This window comes from Furipterus horrens, unplaced genomic scaffold (assembly GCF_987537825.1).
Source record: "Furipterus horrens unplaced genomic scaffold, mFurHor1.1.pri manual_scaffold_11, whole genome shotgun sequence".
Taxonomy (NCBI): Eukaryota; Metazoa; Chordata; class Mammalia; order Chiroptera; family Furipteridae; genus Furipterus; species Furipterus horrens.
In genome coordinates this window covers 70,588,909-70,615,117 of record NW_028327181.1, presented here as the reverse complement: position 1 = coordinate 70,615,117, position 26,209 = coordinate 70,588,909, and the positions used below count along the sequence as shown (strand labels likewise).

The 26,209-nt window shown below is 46.6% G+C and overlaps 1 pseudogene; it reads left to right on the top strand.

The window, feature by feature from the left end:
- The window catches only part of LOC149998209 (ferritin light chain pseudogene), a 29,062-nt pseudogene extending 3,338 nt beyond the window's left edge, over positions 1-25,724 (top strand).
- The last annotated feature ends 485 nt before the right edge of the window (positions 25,725-26,209 follow it).

Here is a 26,209-nt window from a genome sequence, read left to right as displayed (position 1 = left end):
ACCTTCAAAAATCGCTCAGTTCCTCCAGCACAGTGCTGCCCTAAGAGTGAGCCACAACCTAAGACCAGGAGCACCAGCAGTTGCAGCAGCACCTGAAAGCCAGCTGGAAAGTCAGGAGTCCATCCCCACCCCAGACTTGCTGAGTCAGAATCTGCCTTTTAATAATACTCCAAGGTGCACATGAAAGCATGAGAAGCATCACTATTGCATATCTAGTTTTTCCCACCTCAGGACCTTTGCACATGTTCTTCTCTCTTTCTAGAACAATCCTCTTTTATCCTGGATTGATTTGGCCCTGCTCATCCTAAATGCATGTCAATTCCTCAGAAAGAGCTCCCTTGACCCTCCAATAACACCATTCTCTCTTAAGAGCCCAGTTTTCTTCTTTATAGCACTTTTTCAGTATGTAATTACATACCAGCATATTAAATGTCTGTCTCCATGAAGGCTGTGGCCATGCCTTGCTGGCTTACCAGGAACATAGTAGGAGTTGCACAAACACACATTGAATGAATAAACATGGTGCTATTTCTGGTGCTGCAAGGAGGGAAGTTCACAGACAGACCCTGCTGGGGGCATTTGGTCTCTCTAGGCATTTTCATTCAGTTCCAGCAAATATTTACTGACTGCTGTTATATGTCCGGAGCTGGGGTCATATGTGGAAGGAGACTACTTGTGACAACATGGATCCCAGCATTCAGTACAGCAATTTTGTTGTCTTGTTTAGGGCACAAGGTCAGGGGCTGAATGAAACTAAACCAAGAAGTGGACGTTCCTGGTGGTAACAACAAGGAACCCTCAGAAGGAGAGGTAGGAAATTAATACTTCCTAGGTCCCCCTTCTAGACCAGGCACCTAAACAGCTTGCAAGTGTCCTAATCAGCATGGTGTTGGTGCAGGAACTAACAGACCCATAGAACAGGATGGGCAGCCCAGAAGCAGACGCACACAGAAATGGAAACTAACTACATACAATAGTGACTTTATTGATCAATGGGGAGAAGATGGATTATTCAATAATTGGTGCTGGACCAACTAGCTACCTATATGGGAAAGTGAAAATGAGATTTCTGACACACTCTACAAATAGAAATAAATTCCAGATGGATTAAAGACTAAATATTTTTTTAAGCTTTACATTTAAAAAAAATAGAGGGAAGTATCTTTATTATATTGGCATACAGAAATATCCTTAAAACAAGATGGAAAAAAAATAATCCAAAAAGAAAAAGTAATACATTTGACTGAAGTAAAATTATAAAGTTCTGTACGACAAATGACACCATAAACAAAGAATAGAATAGATATTCCATTCACATGACTAACAATGGACTAGTGCCCGGAATATATAACCTCACCTACAAATCAGTAAGAAATTAAACAAACAAAAAAAAACTGTAAAACTGAAAGGGGAGGAGCGAAGCCCTGGCTGGCGTGGCTCAGCTGGGTGGAGCATCGTGCAGTAACCAAAACTATGTCACGTGTTCGGTTCCCAGTCTGGGCACATACCGAGGGTGCACAGAAGGAGGCAACAAATCAATGTGTCTCTCACTCACTTGCTCACGCTCTCTCTTTCCCCTTTCCTCTCTTTCTCTCTAAAAGCAATGAAAAAAAAAATGTCCTTGGGTGAAAAGAGGTAAAGAAATAAAAAGAAAGGCAAAGAATGTGAATTGTGCAACTAAAAACTGTGTGAACAATTAGCATATGAACTGCAGTCAACAACACTAATGACCGAGGGAAATGCAAATTAAAACACTCAGACACCCTACAAATTGCAAAAAAAATTAATACATCTGATGACACTGAGGGTTGATGAGGATGTGGGGAGATATTGATACACCATGGGTGGGAGGACGAATTGACGCAAGCATCTCAAAGAGCAATTTATCAAGATTCAGTAAAACTGAAGATGTCAAATGGCGTGACCCAGCAATCTCATTTCTGGGTACAAACCTTAGAGAAACTCTTGCATAGAAGCATGAGCACTTATTTAAGATTGTTCATTGTGGCATTGTTTATAATGGAAAAAAAAAAAGAAAGGAAATTACCTAAATGATCAGGAGTAAAAGGATGGATAAGCAAATTAGGGTATATGTTCAAAATGGAATCATATACAGCAAATAAATGGAAGGAGGAGAGCCCTCGGAGGAAAGGAAGTGAATGCAGGCAGCTTGAGTCAATCTAACCCAGGAACCAGCCTCCTCTAAAATAGTTAATTCTTCATCTCTAGCACATCTTTGGTTGCAGGTAACAAAAACTGTCTCTGATTAAATAAAAGAAGAGGGAACATTTCAAAGGATACTGGGATCACCCACAGACTCCATGGAAGAGGTTGGAGAGAAGCAGGGACCAGGAATCTCCAGAACGTCTGTTGTAGGAGCTCATGGAGCAAGGTTTCCAACCTCAGCACTATAGACATTCAGGATTAGATCATTCCTTGTTGTGAGGGTCATCCTGTGTAGTGTAGGAGGTTTAGCAGCATCCTTGACCCCTACCCACTAGATACTAGATACGAGTATTCTCAGAGCCCAGCCCAGACCTTCCAAATCAGTCAGACATGCTGAGGTTGGGCCCAGCATTTAACAGGCCTTCTCTCTGATTCTGAGAACTGCTGTATTAGCCTTGGCCTTGCGATGACCCAGCTGCAACTTCCCTCCCTCCTTTTGTGTAACCTGTCAGATGCTTGGGAGCATATACCTCATTGGTCTAAATCAAATCACACGCTCCTCTCTGGCAGAGAGAGGCCTCTTCACATAGAACAACTTTAAGTGGAAGGAGGCAGTTCCTCAAAAGATGGGGGTGGAGGCTGCTGTTGCCAGCAGATGGAGAGAAGGGATTCTGAGCGGGGGCTCCTCCACTCACCAGATATTGAGTGACCCTGTCCTGAGCCCTGAGCACTTCATATGAGCTTTTACTATTGTTGATGGTGCTACTGAGCTCCAGGTTGGCCCCCAATGGTCCCAGGAGAATACTAGGGAGCACCATGAACTAGAACTTCCACAATGGGAAGACCTGGATACACCTCCTAATTCAGCTGCATACCTTTGGCTCTCTGAGCCTCAGTTGTCTCATCAGCAGATGGAAACAATAATCCATATCCCACAGGACTGTTGTGAGGGTCAAATAAAATGTTATGGTGCAATACAAATATTGACTATTATGGGGAAGGCACAGGTTTGCCACGGTGGACAGAGTGGGTAGCCTGGGGACGCAGTGGGTTACAAAGTCCCTTTGTCAACATTTTGATAGTAAGCAATGACCTGCTCCATGCCAGATTCTTCTATCTGGTTGAAATATCAACAACATGAACTTCCACGTCTCAGCAGCTGTATTAACATTTCCGTACACTTATATGGTGTGACAGAGCTTACAGAGTGCTTTCTCGCACATCTGCTCATTGGATTTGATCCTCACAGAGTCTCTGGGAAGCAAAGAGTGCCAGCATCCAATTCCCACTGTACAGATGAGGATGAAAATCTGAGCAAGACCGCAGAGAGCCGCCACGCTCTGGTGGAACTGGGACCAAACACCAGCCTTCTGGAAAGGGAGCTTTTCCTCGCCCTGTGCTGCAGCACCGTTTAGGGGACTTCGGGCAGCAGAAACGTACACTTGTGCAAAGGTTACTAAGAGCAGGTGAGAATCCTCGTAGTCCCCCTCCTGCCCTGGGAGGAAGTAATCCAGAGGTGGCTGGCTGGAGACTCGCTGGCTCCATCAGCGTGCCAGCGAGTTTTGTTTGGCAGCTCAGCGTTTCAAAAGTGCTCTCTCATCACCAGCAAACACAGCTGATGCCACCCCGTGTCATCTCTCCATTTTCGTGCTGTTGTCACTCATGCAAGACTCCAGGTCCCGGGGAGGAGCATCGAGTTGGCTGAGCCTTGGAAGCACACCTAAGCCCGGGTGGCCAAGGGCAGGGATAAGCGGAAGTTCCACGATGGGAGTGGGATTCTCCATCCCTGGGTCACCGTGTAGGATGGTACCTGGCACAAAGGCAAGCTGGAGGAGGTGAGCGGGGACTGAAATCCAGCCCACCTCTGCTCCCCAATCATGTATCCTGGCCCAGGGCTTGGTAAGTGGGCGTGGGCTAGATTTCAGTCTCCAGTAGCCCTATCAGCTGAGCACTTCTGTGCAGTGTACAGCCTACACAATGGAGAAAAACTCCATTCCCACATGCCAGCGATCAGAGGGAGCCATGTCACAGCTGCCCTCCTGCCGAGGGCACACACTCTCTGTGTCACCACAGTCCCCAACCAGCATGCTTCCCTTGTTTATGTCACCTGCCGAGCCCCTAAGGTATTTCAGCTTATGACCCTTGTCTCAAACAATCTTTTTTTTTTTTTTTTTCGCATTGGTTTATCTGGGTAATTAGTTTCATGCTCTATTTCTGAATTGCATTTTTTTCTTTCCCACCCAAACCCATTTTCCAACACTCCTGGTCAATCTATTTATTTTTACTCTACCTTCTTCTAAAAATATATACAATACAACAAGATTTTTTTTTAAAGGTCAGACTCCTGGTAATATCTGACATGTGGGCAAAGCACTCTTACCACAAAGTTATATTAAGAAGTTTAATGATCAGAAAATGACTGTATAACAAATATATCAAACATTAAGTATGTACACTGTATATATGCACTGAGGATTCCTGGGCAACCTCAGTCTATAAATCCGTTCACCTCACCCACAACCTTAACCAACTCTTAATTCCTTTCCTTTGACCAGCATGGGAGACTTGGGGGTACACTTGTTTCTGCACAGCCCCCCATCTTTCCCAGAATCCACTACTCAGGCTGAGATTCCAAAGCAATCTGGAGAACTTTCTCAGCTCATCCCAGGATATTATCATTTCTCCTTTCTGTTGCACTGACTGACACCCGCTCTCAATTTCTTAGGCAATTATTTTTTTAATTGTATTTATTTATTTTTAGAGAGAGGGGAAGGGAGGGAGAAAGAGAGGGAGAGAAACATCAATGTGCGAGAGATAAATCAATTGGTTGCTTCTCGCTCACCCCTAACTGGGGACCTGGCCCACAACCCAGGCATGTGCCCTGACTGGGAATCAAACCAGTGGTCTTTTGGTTTGCAGGCCAGGGCTCAATCCACTGAGCCACACCAGCCAGGGCTCTTAGGCAATTATTCTTTCACTTCTTACCTTTCAAGAAACCATGGGTCTCTGGGTTGTTACTGTGAATTGTTTCAGCCAGCCACCGCTCTGTAACAACCACAAATACCACAGTGGCACACAAAAATAAGTATTTCTCCCCATGTGCATGAGGGTCGATTGAGGTGGCTTCGCTTCAGACTACAGGTCTACATCACCGAGGTCAGCCACACATCTCTCATTCTCCTGCGCCCATGTCACGTTTTTCTCATGGCAATGACAGGGGCACAAGACAGCAGGCTTCATAGCACAAGCACATTTCAAGTCCCTGCTCATGCCGCATCCATTAATACTTCATTTTCCAAAACAGGTAAACTAGCAGAACCCAATGTCAAGGACAGGGAAGTATACTTGCCCCATGGAGATGGACATAAAAAGGAGTAACTCTTTACAGATAATGCCCACCCTCTGTCCCTTTGATCACAACTATTCACTCCATTTCCACATGCAAAATTTACCCGCTCCATCCCAAAGACCCTCCAAAGAGCTTATTCAATCCTGACATGGAACTGGAAATCTAGAACCTTGTAATCTACATCAGATCTCACTGAGGCTCCTCTTGATCTAGGGACCGAAAAATCAAAAAGACAAGTTGTTTTCCCTGCGTACCCTGCAAATACACTGGTGGAGCAGAGACAGAATCACAGCAAAAACACTCCCATTTGGAAAGGAAGTGACCTGGGAGGAGAGACTGTTCCCTGATATCACTCTTGTTCTACACTCCCAGCCTCACTCCCCAATCCTTCCTTCTCTGGGGCCCCAGGCTCTGCCCTCTGGCGGTCTCCCCCTTCCATCCAGCCTTGGCCACTTCTGAAGTGCCCACTGGGGACTATGTCCTTCTGAGTGGCAAGCAGCACAGCCGATCTGCCTCCTGTCCAAAGAAATGTGGGGACCCAGATCTTCGTTCACATCACCAAGTGTCATTTTCTTTGAGATCAGTCTGGTGGCAGGTTTGACAATAAACTCTCTCAAAAACTCTGTACGTTATCTGTGCATTTTATTCTGCCTACTCTAGACACCACAACACATATCCACAATTCTTATGGAGATTCATATTCATACCTCCCCCTTCTCTCTCTCCTCCCCCCTCTTCCACCCCTCTCCCTGTCTTCACACCTTTAGTTTTTCTAGGAGACTTTTTGTCCAGTTGAAAAGATGCAATAGATACTCTCCTTGCTCAGAAAATCTGAAGCTTAGGGTAGGAGACACAGGAGATGCTGGAAAGCAACTTCTAAGTGGGTGCAAACTCAGAGGAGTGCTTAAGGTAGGCGTGGCAATCTTTTTACAGTGATGATTATTTCTGTGCCATTCCTTCTCCTTCCGGAAGTGACTGACTAGACCATCTCGACTCTGTGGCTCATGTCTGGTACCATGTCAATGGGCTTCCCTAACACATATGTTTTCTATTTATTTCAATGGTCCTGTTGTCCCATATGAAATTGTAACCCTTCCATGTCACCAACCTCTCCTGTCTTATTTGTCTCTCCATGATATATTTAACTTCCTTTTTTTGTTGTTGTTTATTGTCTTCCATTCCCAAAAGGATTTTGATCAGATTTTCTCACTGGGTTTCCAGTGACTGGAAAGGCCCCTTGCATGACGTACACTCTTAATTAACATTGGATGGATAGATGGATGGATGGATGGATGGATGGATGGATGGACGGATGGATGGATGGACAGATGGATGGATAGATGGATGGATGGATGGATGGATGAATGGACTTATAAGCAAAATCCTGAACCCTCTACCTGAATGAAACCTCATACCTTGAGCCCCACCCAGGCTCCAGCCCTGCTGTAAGATACAACATTGCCTTATCTTCCTGCTTCTGACTTGGTCTTCTCTCCTTTATGATTCTGCCCAACACTGCATGGCTTCTCCAAACTTCCTCAGTTAACAGCTCTCACCAAGGACCCTCCCAGACCCCTACCTCCAAGTTGCCTGAGCATCCTCTGGATTTCCACGGACTCAAAGGCAGAACTTCAACACATAGAGGAAAGTGATTAAAACTCAGGCCAAAGAACCAGAATGAAAAAGCTCAAACGAAGGAAAACTAGCGCAATTGAGCCGGAGATTTCACTGAGTTTCTTGGCAACCAAGGAACAAAGGAAAGATAATGAGGTCTGCCATTAAGAGATGCAGGCTCTGCTGGGGAAGGCAACCTCTTTACCTAGGGACCCTCCAGTACAGTAAGCAGGATAAAATTCAGATGGAGAAAACTCCCTACCATGAAGACAACTGCCCACAAGTTTGAGAACACAATAATGACCTAAAGACTAAAAAGGAAGTCCTGTAGGAGGAGCTCATGTCAATTTCAAGAAAGGGCATCATATCCTAAGGGCAGCATCCTGTGTCCTGGGAGACAGGAAGTCAGGATGGAGAAAAACCAAGGAGCTGAAAGCACCTTCCAAGAAAGAGAAACACAAGATTTACCTAACTATATTTTATTTCGTTCCTTTTTTAAGCTGCAAAAAGTTGAGGAGAATCATAAATTATTAGGTCCATTAACTAGAGAACAAAGAGAAAGATGTATTATTTCACTAATTTCTTCTTTTTTTAAAAGACTTTCTTTTTACTTATTTTTAGAGAGAGGGAAAGGGAGGGAAAAAGAGAGGAAGAGAAACATCAACGTGTGAGAGAAACATTGATTGATTGCCTCTCACCCCTAACTGGGGACCTAGCCCGCAACCCAGGCATGTGCCCTGACTGGGAATTGAACTGGCAGCCTTTTGGTTCATAGGCTAGCACCCAATCCACTGAGCCACACCAGCAAGCTCTCACTAGTTTCTTGATTTGTTAATTTGTTGGTGCACTGTCATCAACTGGTGACTTCAGGGATGATATTCAGTCTGAGAGCCATGGGCTGATGTGGAGGTTTGTTTTTTGAGGGTGCTCCTACATCAGGCTTGAGGGAGGGCCACACACTTCAGCCCACGCGCTTCATGAGCAAGAGGCTGTAGCGCCCCCTCTGGTCTGCAGAGCAAGTGCATGTTGGAGAGGGGAGTTACTATATTAGCAATAGGAAAAACGAAAGAGACACATGTCTTTTGTTGAAATTCCCTTTTACCATATGGAGTAGAGTTTGGTTCCTAGGACGATCAGTTACCAAGCTCATTGCTCATGGCTTTTGTGAAACCATGTCAAAACCTCCAGTGCAACAGTTCACATTATTACATTTTCTAGAAACCAGGCTTCCAAGCTCCAGGAGCTGCTTTGTCCAGAGAGGACAGGGAGATGCAGAAATAGTGTTTATAGCATATCTCTTGTTAGGAGTTCCAGGAAAGTGAGCTGATCTTTTAGTCTGGCGGACACTACCTTCCTCAATTTGGCTCTGTTACGCTTGAGGCAGAGGTAGCGACTCAGGAAAAGGTAGACAGAAGAATTTACTGGCTCCCCAAGGTGGAGTCGTAATAGCACCTTGGAATGGATGCCACCATAAAGAGGTGGTTCTGTCTCCTCGGATCTGTACCCTGCCTGGTTCATGGCTAAGTACTGAAACCAAAATTTGGTCAAACTATTTCCCGGCTTCCCAGCTGGGGCTCCCCTTTTCTGAGTACCTGGCATATACCCTACTTACTAAATGTGCTTTGTGATCTCAGTTAGTGGGAGGCAGAAAACCCACTGCTAAACAGGGAAGCAACTGAAAAGCCAAAATGCCAACACGTCAGGTCTCATCCATGGTAATGCACTGTCCCATTCATTCATCATGTCTCTCTTCACAAATATCTATTTCTGTCCACTGCATGCAGCTGCTGTGCAAGGGCTTTGGGGTCTAGAAGTTTCATTCGAAACCGGAAAGGATTCTGGCTGGGTAGCTCAGTTGGTTAGAGTGCTGTTCATACACCAAGGTTGCAGGTTCAATACTCATTCAGGGCATATACAAGAATCAACCAGTGCATGCATAAATAAATATAACAACAAAACAGATCTCTCTCTCCCTCCCTCTCTCTCTCTCTGTCTCTCTTCCCCTCTACCGCCCTCCCTCTCTCCCTTCTTCTCTCTCTCTCTCTCTAAGGTTGTCACTCTGATGAGCTAAATTTTTAATATAAATAAATAAATAAAATTGTTTAAAAAACTGAGGACAGCTGATGGCAGTCAGAGGGGTCAGATAAGGGAAGGGAATGTGCCTTCAGTCTATGAGGATGCCGTTGAGGATACTGGGGTAGTATCCTAAAGAGGGGCGTGAAGAATGAGTTGGAGCCGGTGGGCTAGTAAAGCAATTAAAGAACAAAATTAAGGACATTCTCAGCCCTGGCCTCCGAGGAGGGTTAAGGATTGGAATACATCACAGTGAGCCTCATCTGAACCTCGCCTCAGAGACCATCCCCAGGACCCTTCGGAACTCGGGCAGCCTCCCTGCTGGGGGGCAGGCAGCCTTGGCCAGCAAGGAAATCATCAAAGGCCCCAGCAGCAGGAGCACTCCAGACATGAGACGGTGGAAGACAGATTTCCTCTGAAACATGCCTTTAAAGGCAGCTCATTTACCTTCGTGGGCCCCAGGAAAGCCCAAGATAGGTGCCATCCAGGAAACCCAGGCCCTTTAAGATCAGCATGTTTTAATGCAGCATAAGAGCCGTAGGTCAGACCAAGAAATGACTTCCTGACTGTAAGGGCTTATTGGACCATGAAAGAGGACTCCGAGAGAGACTGTGAAATCGCCTTCTCTCAAAGTTTTGAGTCTTGTTTCTTTGGAGGCGTGGCTTGAGGGCCAGCCCAGAGGCAGGCACAGAGATCTGATGAATTCTCAAGCCTCTTCTTCCTACCCCAGGAGGCACTTCCCAGCCCAATAACCAAGTTTTTTCTCGCTTTTTTGGATGGATAGTTGGCTCAGAAAGCAGGTGAAGACAGCAAATACTAATTTCTGCCTAAAGTACAGTAGTCCCTCACTATATCGTGGCTCACCGTGGCCTCACTGTATCACGGGATTTTTAAAAATATTATATTTAATAATTTATTGCGAATTTTTCACCATATCGTGGGATTTGTGGTACTGTATACGTATGTTTAAGAGTGTAGAATAAATGTAAGGTTCCTACTCCATGGGGAGGGGGGGTGTCTGGAACGTAATACCCACGATAAGTGAGGGAATACTGTATTCTTTTTTTCCTCATTTGTGTCCTCATATTTGTTTTTTAATTGAGGCATAATTAACATATAATGTTATATTAGTTTCAGGTTTATAATATAATGGTTTGATATTTGTATATCTTGAGAAATGATGGCCACAGTAAGTCTAGTTAACATTTGTCCCCATACATAGTTACAAAAAAATATTTTTTCTTGTGCTTAGGACTTTTAAGATCTGCTCTCAATAATTTTCAAATATGTAACATAGTATTATTAACTATAGTCATCATGCTGTGCCTAAAATGCTTTTAAGTGCTTGGGGGTGACAGGTATAGGATGAAGCCTTCACATTTTACATTTTTATTTTATTTTTCAGAGATGGGTCAACAGGGTAGGAAGCTCCAGGTCTTCAGTGAATAAGAAAGACTCTTAGCCTGGGAGCCATTTTACTATTTTAAATATTTTAAATAGCTCCAGCTTTGCAACAGCTGTGGGACGTAGAAGAAAATCCATATCTCTCCAGTCCCTGGGCAAGGCTGAAGTATCAAATGGTAAGCTGGTGTGGTGGGGAGCAGGCGTGGGAGATGAAGAGGGGCCATGGCAGGCGAGGCGCGGGGCAGAAAGTGCATTTTCTTCATGTGGCAGAATGTTTTCAGATATCACATGTGAACCCTGGGTGCCCTGGAGAGCCATAGATTTTCTATCAGCAGAACGTCTGACAGCTTTGGAAATGCCCCCAAAATTTGAACACAAACTCCCGGGTGACATGGTCAGACTCAAACAGGCTGTGTCTCTGAGCAGCTGGACGCTACCATTCTCCTGCTGAAGAGAGAGAAGGGCAGGAGGGTGGGGGTGGGAGGCGGCCCTTTCATCTGGGCTGTTTGGGATGTGTGATCCTCCTCCAGGAGCATTTGTATTGGCTTTGGGGGCACAACAAATGCCACAGCCAACTAGGTTAAGTGAGTTCATGTATTTAATGACTATTTATTGGGCACTTACATTGCTCCAGGAAGTCAGCTGTGGGCTGGGTGCTGGGTTTCCAACAACGGCACCAAGTGGCCCTGATCTTATCTTTCTCTCCCCGCTCTATCCCTTCCTTAGGGTTTTAGAGGACACAGAACTATTCGCCCATTCCCTCCTTCCATCATTCAATCAGTAAATGCTCACTGTGCTCCTCCCAAGAGCTGAAAACACAGTAATGAACAAGGTATCCCACTGCCCTGCTCCCACGGGCCTCACATTCTGAAGAGCTTCTCCCATTGTGCTGGAGAAAACACGTGTGCATAAACACTGCAAACACTTGGTGCTTATTCACACACTCACCGGATATTTATTGGGCACCTATTCTGTAACAGGCACTGTACTAACCCCTGGGAACACGGTGGGAAACAAAATCAAACGTGGTCCTGCCAGTGCACAAAATGGGCAACTATTGCCATCGCCAAACAAAGAAGAGCAAAGATGCAATTGCAAGAAGGGCTATGTCACGGAGGTTCCCAGTGCTTTGAGAGGCCATCGGAGGAGGGTGATCTGGCTGGAGAGGGCAGTGCGGGCCTCCCTGAGAAGGTCAAGTTTGGGATGCAAGAGCTGGGGGTAAGCAGGCTATTGATAAGAGCAAAGCACAGTGCTCCAGGCAGAAGGAACCGAAAATGACAAGGTCCTGGGGGTCACAGGGGCATGGTGGACATAAGTGACCAAAAGGAAGCCAGAGTGGCTCCAGAGGGTTGGGGCCCAACTGGAGAAGAGAACAGAGACAGAGGCAGGGCCAGACCACTGAGGGCCTTGTGCCAAGATAAGAAGTTTGGGTTTTATCCTGAGAATTGTAGGAAAACTTCAAGCTGATTTAAGCAGTGATGTTTGGGACATAACTTTATCATTCTCTCTAATGTATTAATTCATTCAACAACAATTTACTGGGCACCTTGAATGTACAGCACGCTGTTCCAGGCACTGTGAGGACAGGGACTCTGCCCTGGGCACTAAAGCTCTTATAGAACGTGGAGCAGACAACCGTGATAGCAAGCGTTTATTGGACTTGGGGGTTCAAGGCATAAATTCAAGTCTCAGCTCTACCTTTAACTGAATTACCCATAGTTCCTAGAAGATGGTGACTAGGTTTCATTATATTTGAGTCCCCAGCACCTGGCACAAAGGAGAATCAATAAACTTAGAATGATTGTATTACTTTAGATAATATCAATAAGGCCTTACATTTATTTAGTGCTTTATCATCTCAAAATGTCTTTCACATACTGGACCTTATTTTATTCTCACACCATTCCTGTGAGGTAGATTCAGGACCAGCGGCAAAACTTGTGGGGCCCACTGCAAAATGAACATATGGGGTCTTTTGTTCAAAAGTCAGTATTTCCCGACAGTGACAGCAGAGCATTAAACCAAGGACAGAACTGCTGCAAGGCTGCAATCCCGTGTGACCACAGCACAAGCAGTGCCTCCGTGAAGCCAGGTGATTTATATGTGATCCATTTTACAGGTGACGAAACTGAGGCACAATGTTTAGTGACTGCCAATGTCACCCAGCTAGCAACGGAAAGAATGAGCATCAAAATAAATCCAAGCCCTTCTGATTTCAGGTCTTTGATGTCTCTTGAAATAGGATTGGCCCAGCATCCACTCTAGGTTGCAATTCTGCTCTGGGATGTGTTCCTGGCAGGGCAGTTCTAAGTATCTACTTGGAAAGCAATACAGTATTCCCTCACTTATTGCGGGCATTACATTCTAGACCCCCCCACCCCCCGCAATAGGTGAAAATCCACAAAGTAGGAAACTTACATTGATTTTAGTATTTATATATATTTTAAGCCTTTATAAACCCTTCCCACACACTTATAAACCGTTCCCAGTCCTTTATTAACCTTTCCCACTCCCTTATTAACCTTTTCCACACTTTTATAAACACTGCTTATGTTCTTATACATATTCTACACTCTTAAACCTGCATAACTTTAACAACATACGTATACAGTACTGCAAAATCCCACGATATAGCGAAAAATCCGCGATAAATAATTAAATATAATATTTTTTTAAATCCCGTGATACAGTGAGGCCGCGATAAGTGAACCGCGATATAGAGAGGGACTGCTGTATAGACAAAGAAGTGGAATGAAAATATTCAAGATGCTGTGTGAGCCCTTCAAAGATCCCACTGCTCTCAGGAGAAAGTCCAGAGGTTTAGATGGATGCAGAGTCCTCTTCTGGCCTGGCCACTGATTAAAATTCTCCAGCTGCACTGTTCACCTCTGCCCCCTCCTTCAAAGTGTGCTTTCCAACCGCACACACCTTCTCGCCATTTTCCAGCTGAGACTTACTCCTTCTGGCCTCCAGGTCTTTGCTTATGCTACTTCCTCTGCCTTAGATGCTGTGTTATATGAAGGGTGACTTCAAGTTAGCCAGCTTAGGGAGGGAGGAGAGAAGGATGGGGAAAGGCAACTGAAGCAAAAGGAAAACCACAGCTCGTCTAGCCACATCCCTGGGATTGCCATCTGCCCATCCTTTATTCCTTCTATCCATCCATCCATCCACCCACCCACCAACTATTCACTGAGCCCTGTGTGCTACACGGCAGGTATTAAGTTAGACACTGGGGACCCAGAGATTAATAAAGCCACACTTTCCTGCCCCAAGGAGCTCACAGTCCAGTGGAAAGGCAAACAAGTATTTCCATAGCTCAAACCCCCAATTTCATAATCTATATGAATCTAGACTCCCTCCCCACAATTTATGCAAATTCCCACTTATTTCTCCAGGATCCTGTCTCTATTCCTGTCCATGGATGTCATCCTAGTATGACGTGGAGCCAACTGGGACAAGGCCTCAGGCCCCTTTACCATTTTGCCATAAGAAATACAATCCCAGTGGTGACTTTGTGGATCTGGTTGCTTTACTCTAGACCCAAAGAGTTAATGTGAAGGATTACATCCTATACTCCACAGCCTCTTACTGGTTTCCCACTAATAATCTTCTACTTCCCCAAAGCCCAAGCAATTTACATGGAACGCTCTCCACTGCACAGCCCCCTTGAAGTCATCTAGTTCTTGCTCCCTACCCTGAGATATCCCCCAGGACTGTCAGCTGTCCCCAGAACCTGGTGACTATAACGTGTTTTAACTCACATATATGGACCACTGCAATGCAATGCAGAGAACGGTGAGCACTATCCCAGGGCAAGTTCAGGGTCCCCATGCCAGGGAGGCTAGGAGAGGGTGGGCTCTGGGAAGGATCCTGGATGGAGAGGGAGATCGGAAGGCCATATTTCAAGCAGAACAAATGACAGGGAACAAAGTAGTCAGAGTCGCCATGGTGATTTCCCAGTGACGAAATTGGTTCAGCAGGGCTGGAGAACTGAGTATGAGGAGTAGTAGGAAGGGAGGCAGCGGCCAGGCCACCAGGGATTAGATGGGTCATGCTGAGGACCCTGGACTTGAAGCTACGGCTGCAGAGCTGCTGCCTAGAAGTGACGTGATAAGAGTTTAGAAAGATTATAGGGGCTGAGATGGCACCATCCAACCACACCCCGAAGGCCGTGGGAGCCTCCTACTCAGCACCACGTCATTGCAGGGCAGCGGCAGCTCCCCTGCCTGGGAGTAGGTCTGAGGCCAGACAGAGTCAGTCCTGGGGACAAGGCCTTGTGATGAACACAGGCAAGCAGAGCCCTGCGTGGCTGTCCTTGTGTCCCTGGGGAGGTGGCTTCACAGCCACTCTGTTTTCCAACAGCTCCTCCTGGGGATTTGTTATCAGACGCAAAACAAAGTCTGTAAGATTCAGGGACCTGGCAGAAGGATTCAGACTAATTTTCAAATGTCTTCAGGTCAACAAAACCTCAAATGCACTTTATCCAGAGTTCTCTCCCACTCTCCACACTCCTGCTAGCACCCCACTGCTGCTTGAGTCTCAAAGCCACATGGAATTCAAGGGGAATGAAATCAGTCCGGTCCTGGTTCGTTCACACTTGAACCCTCAAACAGGCTGTTTTGTAAGAGACTGAGGACTTCCAAGACACCTTCGCAGTCTCGTTTTCAGTCAGGAAATTGTATTTTGCCAGAACTTTATGTTCAAGTTCAATATCCATGGCAGAACCCACGAAATGTGAGTGGGTTCTAAATTTGGAAAAACACATTCTTCAACCTCTCCCCAAAGCATTCCTTCAGCTATTGACTTTGGAGGCAACTTCTCTATATCGTGTGGCTGTCCTGGGTTTGCTCTGAATGACACACCAAGGCTTCGAACACGTGAAGCGCTTACTCAGCAGATCAATGTAGCAATAATCCACTCTGGGAGTGCACTGCAGAGGAAATCCAATATATCCCTTCCTCGGCAAAGCAGCTGGGTTGAGTCTTGTTTCCATGTAAGACGTCTGCCCTGACTTAAACTTTGACTCCCTACCTGTATCTTTCCTGAGCTATTTGCACTGTGAACATAGTGCCTAAAAAGATTTATTTTAAAAAAGAGAGAGAGACAGAGGAGCCGAGTGTCATTTTTAGAAAGGCGAGACACCCAACACATCCTACTCTGAGTAGATTTCTTTGATGGCTTGTGATGTTGCCTGAATGGTAAATATACCCTCAGACTCTGAGTAAATAGTCCATGGCATGTACTTGGGTATAAAAGAGGAAATTTTATACAATGTGGCCACAGACGCCTTGTCATTTCCCAGAAAATTAGAGGGTCTTCCAGTGACCCTGTAAATTTATCACACAAGTATTATTCCATGACTTCAGGAACAGATGGGGCCTGTTTTGATAATGTTTTCCAGTCGCCGTAGATAATATGCTGGGGGGTGGGGGAGGGCAAGACAGCCGTTGCCCCCAGAAACTTGAAGCCAGTGCTCATGGCTGGCCCCCGGGGTGTTCTGCGCCTCCGTGTCTGAAAGACACTTTGTTAGCACTGAGCATTCTGTTTTTGAAAGGAAGAAGCAGGCATCCAGGGGGATGCTCATCCATCTATCTGCAGGCTCTTCACTAAAACACGAAGCTGTTAAAGGATCAGCTGAAAAAGAGGCTTAACCCAAGCAGATGGGCAGGCATCCTTCTGCCTCCAGAAAGGACCACAGGGACACTGGAATCAGAGGGAAACTTCACAACCTCCTTTACCAACTCTTTCCAGCATCTCGGGGAGGTGGAGAAATACAAATCAACATCTCCCAGGTAGCAACCGTTGGTTGGTTCACTTTCACATAGGTACTTCCACCATTAAGAATAATAGTTCATATTGACTGAGGGACTCCCAGGTGTCTGGCTCTGTGCTGAACACTTGATGGTGTTATTTCATTTCATCCTGAATGCAAAGGGAGGGAAATGAGGTTCAAAGAGGTCTCAGACCTGTCCTGAGTCTGCCGCTGGTCAGGCTAGGGCTGCAGGGCACAGTGGTGTCATCCCGTGCATGTCTCTTGGGCACGTGTCACCACGGTTCCTCATCTGGGAAGTGAAGCTAATAACAGCAGTGTGATACTGTCCTTTTTTATTTTCTTTTTTTTTTTTTTTTTTTTTTTTTTTTTGTCTTATTTGGCCAAACCTGTGTGCTTTATTTTGGTCATGGTTCTCACTTCCAACTTTCATCATTTATTTGTCTGTTCAACTGCCATCCAGACTTTTAATCTGGGCCTTTTTAATTAGCCCATCTATTGCCTTTTCACAGGGGGCTTGCCCATCATTTTCATGCCTTTCACAAGCATTTTGTTATGCCACTGTCTGCTTTTCAAAAATTAACTGGATCTGTTTTATACTTACTGTTCACAAAGTCCTAGTATAGACTCACTTGTGTGTGTGATCCTTATGACTATCAGAGAAAAGAGAAAACAGATATATGATCTATTGTTATTATTTTCTCATTTTATGCCCTATTAAAGTGAGTCCCAGGCATTTCAAGTGACTGTGGGAGCCAGGATTCAAAGTCAGATCTCATGATGCCCACACCTGAATCCTTTCCACATAAAGGTGGACATCACCCTCCAAGAGCTTGCCATCTAAACTAGGCAGCATTGGTCAAGCACACCAGCCCAGAGAGGCAGGGAAGCTTGGTGGTTAAGCACTTGGACACTTGAACCTAATGGTTTGGCTTCTAAGTCTTGCTTCTGCCCCTTACTAGTAATGGCCTTGGGCAATTGACTTAGCGTCTTCATGCCTCAATCTCCTCCTAATAATAGTATCTCCTTTGTGGGATTGTTGTGAAGACCAATGGTTAATATATAGGAAGCTCTTAGGACCCTGTCTCTCACTTAATAAAGGCATTCTAATTGCTCATTGTTTTGACATTATTTAGAAGCAGCTCAAAGCAAACAGAGGCTGTGGAAGGAAAGACAGAGTAGAGCAAAGAGCTCTAGCTGGAACTAGCAGAAGATGTGGTTCAGCTCTGCATTCTGCCCTCTTCTGTCTGTGCAACCTGGGCCAAATGAGTCACCTGACTCCTCTTCGGGTTCCTCACCTGTGTGGTGAGAAAATCAAACTACACGGGGTAGGAGAGGCTTGATGAAGACCCACCAGCTCCCTCACCTGACCCAGTACCCCTGGACACTGACAAGTACACCAACCCCCCAACTTTGATTAAGACCGACTGGTGAAGATAATTAGTTAGTTTCAGTCTGGATGAGGCGAACCCACACATCTCAGTTTGACTGGGACTTTCTTGATTCTAAAACTGAAAGGTTCTCCTCCCAGAAACACAATCCCAGGAGAACAAGAACAGCTGATCCCCCTAATTAAGTCAACCTCTTTTTTAAAAAAATTCTACAATCTTGCTCATCATTTTTTGAACTCCGTCACTCATGTTGTCATCTTCATATATTTAGAATCATTGTTTCAATGGTAAAATTACTCAAAGACATTTATTTCAAAACAATCATTTCACATTATTGCTGTAGTAGTCAGGAAAAGCCACGTTAGCTGAGGTGACAAATAACCCCACAAAACAGAGAGCTGGAAATATGCAGTAAATGGCACTGTAACTGTACAAACAAACCAGCATCATGTGACAAAAAGAGAAGGAAAAATAAAAATCAATCAAAATAAAGCACTGGTATTTGATAGGGGAGTGGCTGATGGCTATCTGGCCCCAGATACCTGCTCACTCTTTGTTAAAAGGAAAAATTCATAGGGGGTGAAAAACATCCTGGGATTGAAAAAGAAACAAGTTTATCACCTTGTGACTTAATGTCATGTCCATCTACCACACTGCCAGCAAAGGACACTGCACCCACTGAGAGAGACAGAATCAGAGGGTAAAGGTGAGAGGGCAAGGGACAGTTCATGCATTTAAATGCTCAAATCTTAGAGAGTCACCCCTCCTTCCTAAGCAGCTCTTAACCATTCATTAATACCAAATCAGACAGGCCACTAGCTGAGAGGGGCACCCCTCCCCAACCTTTCATTTATCAGGAACCCCCATCTTGCCCCAGAGGCTGCCTCGGGGGAACTACAATGAACCAGAGACAGAATGAACCCCTAAGAGAGGTCTTTGTTCCAACAAGGTTAGTGGGAAGAATTTCCGCAAAGAAAAGCAGCAGCAAAGGACCTGTGACTTTCAGATTCCAAAAAAGTTTAGGCAGCTCCCCAAAGTGAACTAAGAAGCAACTGTAAGACTCATCATGTGGCCCTGGCTGGTGTGGCTCAGCTGGTTGGAGCATTGTTCCATAAACCAAAACGTTGCCAATTCCATTCCTGGTCAGAGCACATACCCAGGTAGCAGGTTTGATCCCTGGTCAGGGCGTGTGCAAGGAGGCAACCGACTAACGTTTCTCATGTCAATGTTTCTCTCTCTCCCCCAACTACCCCCCACCACTTCCTCTCCCTCTGAAAGCAATGAATGAAAAAACGTCCTTGGGTGAGGATTTTTTAAAAAACTCATCATGTGGCTGAAATTTCAAGAGCCCAAGTCATCGCACTTCCTTTGAAAGCCATTAGGGTGCAGAAACTGGCTTGCCACCTAAGACTGTTTACCCAGACAAATGCCGAACTGTGTGGTGGGAGAGCCCAACGCTGCTGTCTGCAGCCTCCCGTGGCCCAGCTCCTCCAGGTCCACGTGCACCATTCACTCTCTCCATTCAGGGACTGGCCTGCTCACCCCACTGGGCCACTCATTCACTCTGTGGTTTCAGATGCCACCTACATCAAATGAATGCCAACCTGCAACACCAGCCCTGCCAATCTGCTACACTCCAGACACTGTCCGATGCCCCCGCTTGGGTTTCTCACCAGGATCTGACACGCACTGTGTTCAAAAGTGTCCAAAATTGAACATGCAATCTGCCTTACCCCAAACCCATTTCCCCTCCACTATCCTTTGCTCAAACTCAAAACCTGGAAACCTGTGATTCCACTCTGCTCTTTGTTCCCCCACACCCAATCTTATCGATTTTATCATCTCAATGTTTGCAGAAAGGATCCACCCCCCTCCAGTCCACCCACATCTCTCCTCCAGCCTACTATAGATATAGAGGCTCCTAACTGGTCTCCTGGGGTCAGCTGCCTTCTCTCTAATCCTCTCCAATCCACATCAGAGCTACAAACAACTTTTTTTTTTAAATGTAAATCTTATTACCTTCTCTTCCTGGCTTAAAATTCTTCAACTGTACCCTATCACTGTTGTAATAAATCCTCAGCTCCTCAACATGGCTATCAGGGTTCTGTATGACCTACGCTACCTGCAGTGAAGCCTGCCTGCTCACCTCAGTTCGCCCTCTCTGCCCTGTTGTTCTCTTCACTCCAGCCCTGCAGCCAGTTCTCCTCAACTTCAGGGTCTTGCACAAGCTTGGAACAGGCTTAGATATCGCCTGCTTCCTCCACTTAGACAGCACTTCCTCTGGGAAGCCTTCCCTGATCTCCACACCAAAGCGGGGCCCCCCTGGCCCACAGAGAAACTCCACAGTACCCTGGCCTTCTACTTGACATGCTCAGCATCACAGCACTTCTTGTCTACCACTTGCTCCCCATTTGGCTGTACCCTCCATGGAGACGGGAGCCCGCCAATGTCCCCACACCTGGAACAGTGTCCCAGGATACAGATTGGGAGACTGAGCAATAGCAACGAGAGTCACTTCCGGCAGGCTGAGCACCCCACCCCCAACTCCTGTGGGTGCAGCTTCTGAGGAAAACTCAACAGCAGGCGCTCTGGTCTTAGAGAACATGGTATCTGGTGACACCACTGGGCACGCTGACAAAAATGTGGCCGTAGTGGGGTCGCCAGCTCTCAGGAAGGAGTAAGTCCCGAGTCTCGCTGTGTCCCGCACAGGAAGAGCACGCGCTGGTGCCGCCAGCGCGGGGTATCCCGAGCCTTTGGTCTTGGGTTTCTCTTCCTAGAGTATTTATAGCCATCCGGAGAAGCGGCTGGCTTCATTAATTGTGAGCGTATGTCCACCCAAAGCAGCCATACACCAAATGTATCGAATACCAGGCCTTATATGGGCATCTCTTATTGATTCATATGTTGTTAATAAGTGACATGGAATGGATGACTAAGGCGGAATGCCAAATGCCTGCCTTCCCCTGTCATCTCAAGGCGCAAGGTTGTTGGTGTGGTGTATTGTTTGTTTTAATGGAGTGACTACCTTTTTAAACAAAAAAGACGGAGTTGTGAGGCCCAGAGACATCTGATGGCCTGTATAGGGACAAACATGCAGTTCAGAAGTGGCAGCAAAGAATGCAGATTCTGTATCCAGTGTCTCAAACAAGCATTGTTCAACACAAGTCGTTAACTCACAACAGCTCTAAGAGGCGGGGGACACTGTTATCCCCATTTTGCAAATGAGGAAACTGAGGCTCAGAGTGGTTATGCAATGGGCCCAGTTCATAGGTGGCAGAGCTGGAATTTGAACCCAGGCAGCCTGGCTCCAGAGTCCAGAAGCAGTCAGGCCCTACAGGGCCTCATTCAGTGCAAACCAAAGCCAAACCTGAGGGCCTGCTTCCAGAAGACTTAGGCCCCTGCCCTGATTTAGTCTTTCCTCTCCTGAGGGCTACAGAGATGCTGCAAACACGGCCCTGGCCTCCAGGAGCACACATGGTTTACAATAGCACAACTTAGCAAGTGTGCAGTGCCCTGCAAGCGACCCAGGTGTCAGGGAGTGGGCCATCCAAGCAGGCAGAGATTTTGAGGCACCATCACGAGGTACATCCCCTCCTTGTGGATGCCAGGTTCTGTGTCTGTGAGCAAGGCAGTTTCCTTGTCTGGGGCTCCACTTCGAAATCTGTGAAATGGGGATGACGATGATAATGATGATAACATTATCATCATTAGGACAGGGAATGTGTTCCATAAACATTAGCCATTATCCTTTCTAGCAGAAGGCTCCAGGCATCACCATTTATTCCTTCACAAACATATATCAAGCACCTCCTTATAACATACCGGGCACTGCTGCACCAGGTGCCAGGTGAGAGGCTGTGATACAGGCCTGAACGAAGGACAGAGGGGAAGGAGGTGCATGAGGCTGGTGGAATGAGGGCGTCTCCTGCGTGAGCAAAAGCACAGGTAAGGGCCCACTGCACGGCATCCCGTCTGCAAGGTGGTGGGCGTGAGGGTGGGTGGCGACTGCCGCAGACAGGGACTGGCTTTCAGGCTGGCAGCTCTGATCTGAGGAAGTTCACCTCCAAGTCCTGGAGTCTTCTTTATCTCCAGACTCTGCTTGAGGCAGAGGAATGACTAAATATTTAAGTGGGTTGTTTTTTTTTAATTTTCTTTTCGGTACCCAGTGATTTGCCTGTTAGCCAGCCCGGAGAGGAGAGAATTTATGTCTCACCGGAGTGGCACCAGAAAGGGAACAAGAGAGACAGAGACAGACAGAGAAGATTATGCAGAGTTTTTGTTGTGTTTTTTTTTTTTTTTCCTCCCTTCTAAGTGTCTCCTCGGTAGAATCCTGCCTCTCCGTCTCCGGGGAGCGGTTCGCCCTCCAGAAAATATGACACTTTATTTCCTGCCCTTGTTTGTTAACACACCCCATTACCATCCATCTAAGTTTCATGTAACTGCCAGCCGGCATTAACGCCCTCCTCCTCGCCGGCCCCGAGGCAGAAAATAGAAAAGGAAGAATTCAGCAGATTTTCCCCCGTGGCACCCTCCGGCGGCACCAAGATAACCAGAGCAGAAACCACAAGTGGATTCTTAGTCCTTCAGCCCAGGAATGCTAAGGACGGGACAGTTTAACCACCTTCCGCCTTTGCCTGCTAAGAGAGCCGGCTTGTTATTTCGGTTGTCTGGGCTCCCTTCTCTGCTACGGAGAAAGATACATTAATTAATTAATTTTTTTTAAATGGGAGGCAGGAGATGTTGCAAACTGTCAGGAACTGTCAGTGGCGCCTGCCCCAATCAGGTAAGCGGCCCGTGGCGCCTGCGGCGGAGACACACTGACCCCTAGTGGCGGGGCCGGCCCTCGCAGCCACTGCTCCCCGCCCTCACTGGGCCTGAGAAAATCGCTTTCTTCTGGAGAAACTCGGTGTCGCCTGGGGGCGTGGCGGGTGCTTTGTCTCCAGGCACGCACGGAGGTGCGCGCTCATACCCCTGTCCAATTTCTCCTCTCCTTTCCCAATTCCATAAAGCATAAATTTCTTAGGAAATCTATGCTGACCCTGAGCCACAAATAAGGCCTGTTTCTCTGGTCTTGAGAAGTTGCGAAAAAGGCAGACAGGGCCCCAAGAGGACACCCAGCTGAGAGAGAGGAAGGGCGCTGGCATTGATGGAGAGGCTCCTTCGTGCCAGGCACTGTGCACACGTTATCCCACTGGAGCCTGAAAATAGCTTCAGCATGCCAAGATTTAGAAACTGAGGCTCCAGCTGCCAAATGGCTTGTCCAGGTTACAAAGCTCATGTTTTTATTGACTTTATGTATTTTTAACAAGCACATATTTACCTAGCATTTATCTGCCGGGCATTCTTCTAGCACTTTACCTATATTAAAATGGCCTATATTGAATCCTCATTACAACCCCATTTCACAGATGAGGGAGCCAAAGCACAGAGAGGTTAAGTAACTAGGGAGTGGTGGATCCAGCATTCGGCCCAGGCAGTTTGGCTTCAGAGTGTTCTTCAGGAATCTCTCCAGGGTTCCAAACCCAAACTGTTCTCCATCCCTCCTTTATTGCCCAGGGACAAGGTGCTGCAGCAAGAGAGGGAGCAGCCATTCTACCCACAGATAAGGAAGAGGCCTTGTAGAGGAGCTGGTATTGAAGCTCCTTGAAGTCACAGACAGTGACATCCACTTCCAGAGCCTCGTGCCAACGGGACTGGACCCTGAAGGAAGGTACAAGGAAGGTGGGAAGGAGGGAGGGAGCCCAAAAAGACTTCATGAACCACAGCCCTGAGGTAGAAAAGCATAGGCCCTTCTCCACTACCACCCCGTGAACAGGTATTTTCAAACACGCCCACACTCTTTTTTGGCCAGCACAAGATGACTAGCTAAACTTTAATGGAACGCCCCCTATGCCACACTCCTGAAATTAACAACTCGAAAATGGGTGCCCCCCTCTGTGTTTTACCTCACTTATCTCATATAGTAGGTGTACCCAGCCCCACTTCTACCACGAGCAAACAGAGGGTTTTTCCAAATGGGCTAAGTAACTTGTCCCAGGTTTCCCAGCTAATATGGAGAGACCTGAACACCCAGGCTGCCTGACTCCAAAGCTCAAGTTCTCTCATGCTGTTGCTGCCAACCAGGACCCCACACAGGAAAGCCCAACCCCCCACCACCACCCCAGAGGCCCTGTCCTTCTCTCAAGCAGTTGCTTGAACTGGCTGGGTTTGTTCCTGTCTTAAGACCGGTGGCCTAGCCGTTCCCTCAGCCTGGAATGTTCTTCCTGTCTGTGGATCTTCACGCAGTTGGCTCCTTCCTGTCATTCCGGTGTCAGCTCAAGTGTCACCTCCTCCGAAAAGCCTTCCTTGTCCACCCAACCTAAAATAGCCTTCCAGTCACTCTCCATTGCATCACTGTCATATTTTCTTCCCAGCAGTTATTAATCTGGTGATTTCTTGTTTAGTTACTATTGTTAGTCTCATCTCGTGTGTAACAAGGGCTATCGATTACATAGCACGAATTTGCCATGCGCCAAGCAAAGTTCTGAGATCTTCGCACGCACTAAGTCATCTAATCCTTTATCCGAAGTTCTATTATTGCCCTCATTTTACAGAAGAGGAAACCGAGGCAGGACAGTTTCAGGAACTTGCCCCAGGTTCCACCCTCAGTCAGCCACTATAAAAAAAAAATCAGCCCTTCAACAACAAAAAGAACTGAATTGTTTAAAGAGTAAAGGACTTAAGCAGACATTTCTCCAAAGACGATACACAAACAGCCAATGAGCACATGAAAAGATGCTCAACATCACTAGCCACTAGGCAAATGCAACTAAAACCACAGTAAGATACTCCTTCTCACCCACTATAGGATGGCTATAATTTTTTTTTTTTTTAATAGCAAGAGTTGGCAAGGACGTGGAGGACTTGGAACCCTCGTATAACGCTGGTGGGAATGTAACATGGTGCAACCACTGTAGTAAACAGTCTGGTGGTTTCTCAAAAAGTTAAACATAGAATTACCATGTGAACCTGCAATTCTACTCCTAAGGAATTGAAAAAACAGGGACGCAAAACGAAAATGCGTACCCGAATGAATACAATAGCCAACAGGTGGAAAGAACACAAGTGTCCCTCAGCTCATAGCTGGGTGAACAAAATGCGGTGCATCTATATAAGGGAATATTAGCCATAAAAAGGGAGATACAGATACATGCTATGAGATGGATGACCCTTTAAAACACATGCTAGCAGTACCCTGGGCAGTCCCCTGGATCTGCCTCTTGCATCAACAGTGTTTAGACAAAACAGATCCAGGGACGTCCTTTCTTGCACCCTCTGACCACCCCCAACTCTCTTTCCCAGTCATCACCTTTGGAACCACCTCAGCCATCCTCAGCCTTTGAGACCAGCCAACACCATTTTTTTTACCTTAATTCCTTATCACCAAGCAACCACGAACTCCCAAATTTGTCGGAACTATTATATCAAGGTGGAGGTTGCTGTCAACCTCCTGGTTAACGAGCATCTGCCGGCCTCTTACACCTACCTCTCTCTGGGCTTTTCTTTCGACTGGGACAATGTGGCTCCGGAGGGCGTGGGCCACTTCTGTGAGTCGGCCAAGGAGAAACGAGAGGCAGCCCAGCGTCTCTTAAAGATGCAAAACCAGCTCTGGGGACTTGGTCTCTCCCAGGATATGCTGAAGCCATCCCAAGGCGAGTGGGCTGAGACTCCAAACATCATGGAAGCCACCGTGGTCCTGGAGAAGAACCTGAACCAGGCGCTTTGGGATCTGCATGCGCTGGGTTCTACCCACACAGACCCTCATCTCGGTGACTTCCTGGAAAACCACTTCCTTGATAAGGAGGTGAAGCTCATCAAGCAGATGGGTGACCACCTGGCTCACCTCCGCAGGCTGGCCTGGCTCCAGGCTGGGCTGGGCAAGTATCTCTTTGAAAGGCTCACCCTCAAGCACAACTAGGAGCCTTGGGAGACCAGAGGCCTTTAAAGGGTCCCCTTCTGCATTCCCCTAATGTTTGGCTTTTGCCTGAACCTCTCCCCAATGCCACTAGGCATCTCTTTAAGCACCCCGGCGCCCTCTCCCATACATTGGATGCAATGGAAGCGATAAAGCTTTTTTCAGGGGGGGAAACAAAATCTCAATGAAAGAAGCAGGACACAAAAGGCCACATGTTGTGTCATTCGATTTACACTAATGTCCATAATAGGCAAACCCATAGAGATAGAAAGCAGACTAGTGGTTGCCAGAGCCTGGAAGGGGGAAATTAGGGGTTTTATTTGGGGGGGGCAATAAAATGTTCCGAAATTAGATAGTGGTGATGGTTACCCAACAGTCATGCACTGCTGAACAACAGTATCCACATTCCGAGAAATGCATCATTAGACAATTTCATCGATGTGCATCGTAGGGTGTCCTTAACAAACCCTAGATGGTATAGCCCACTA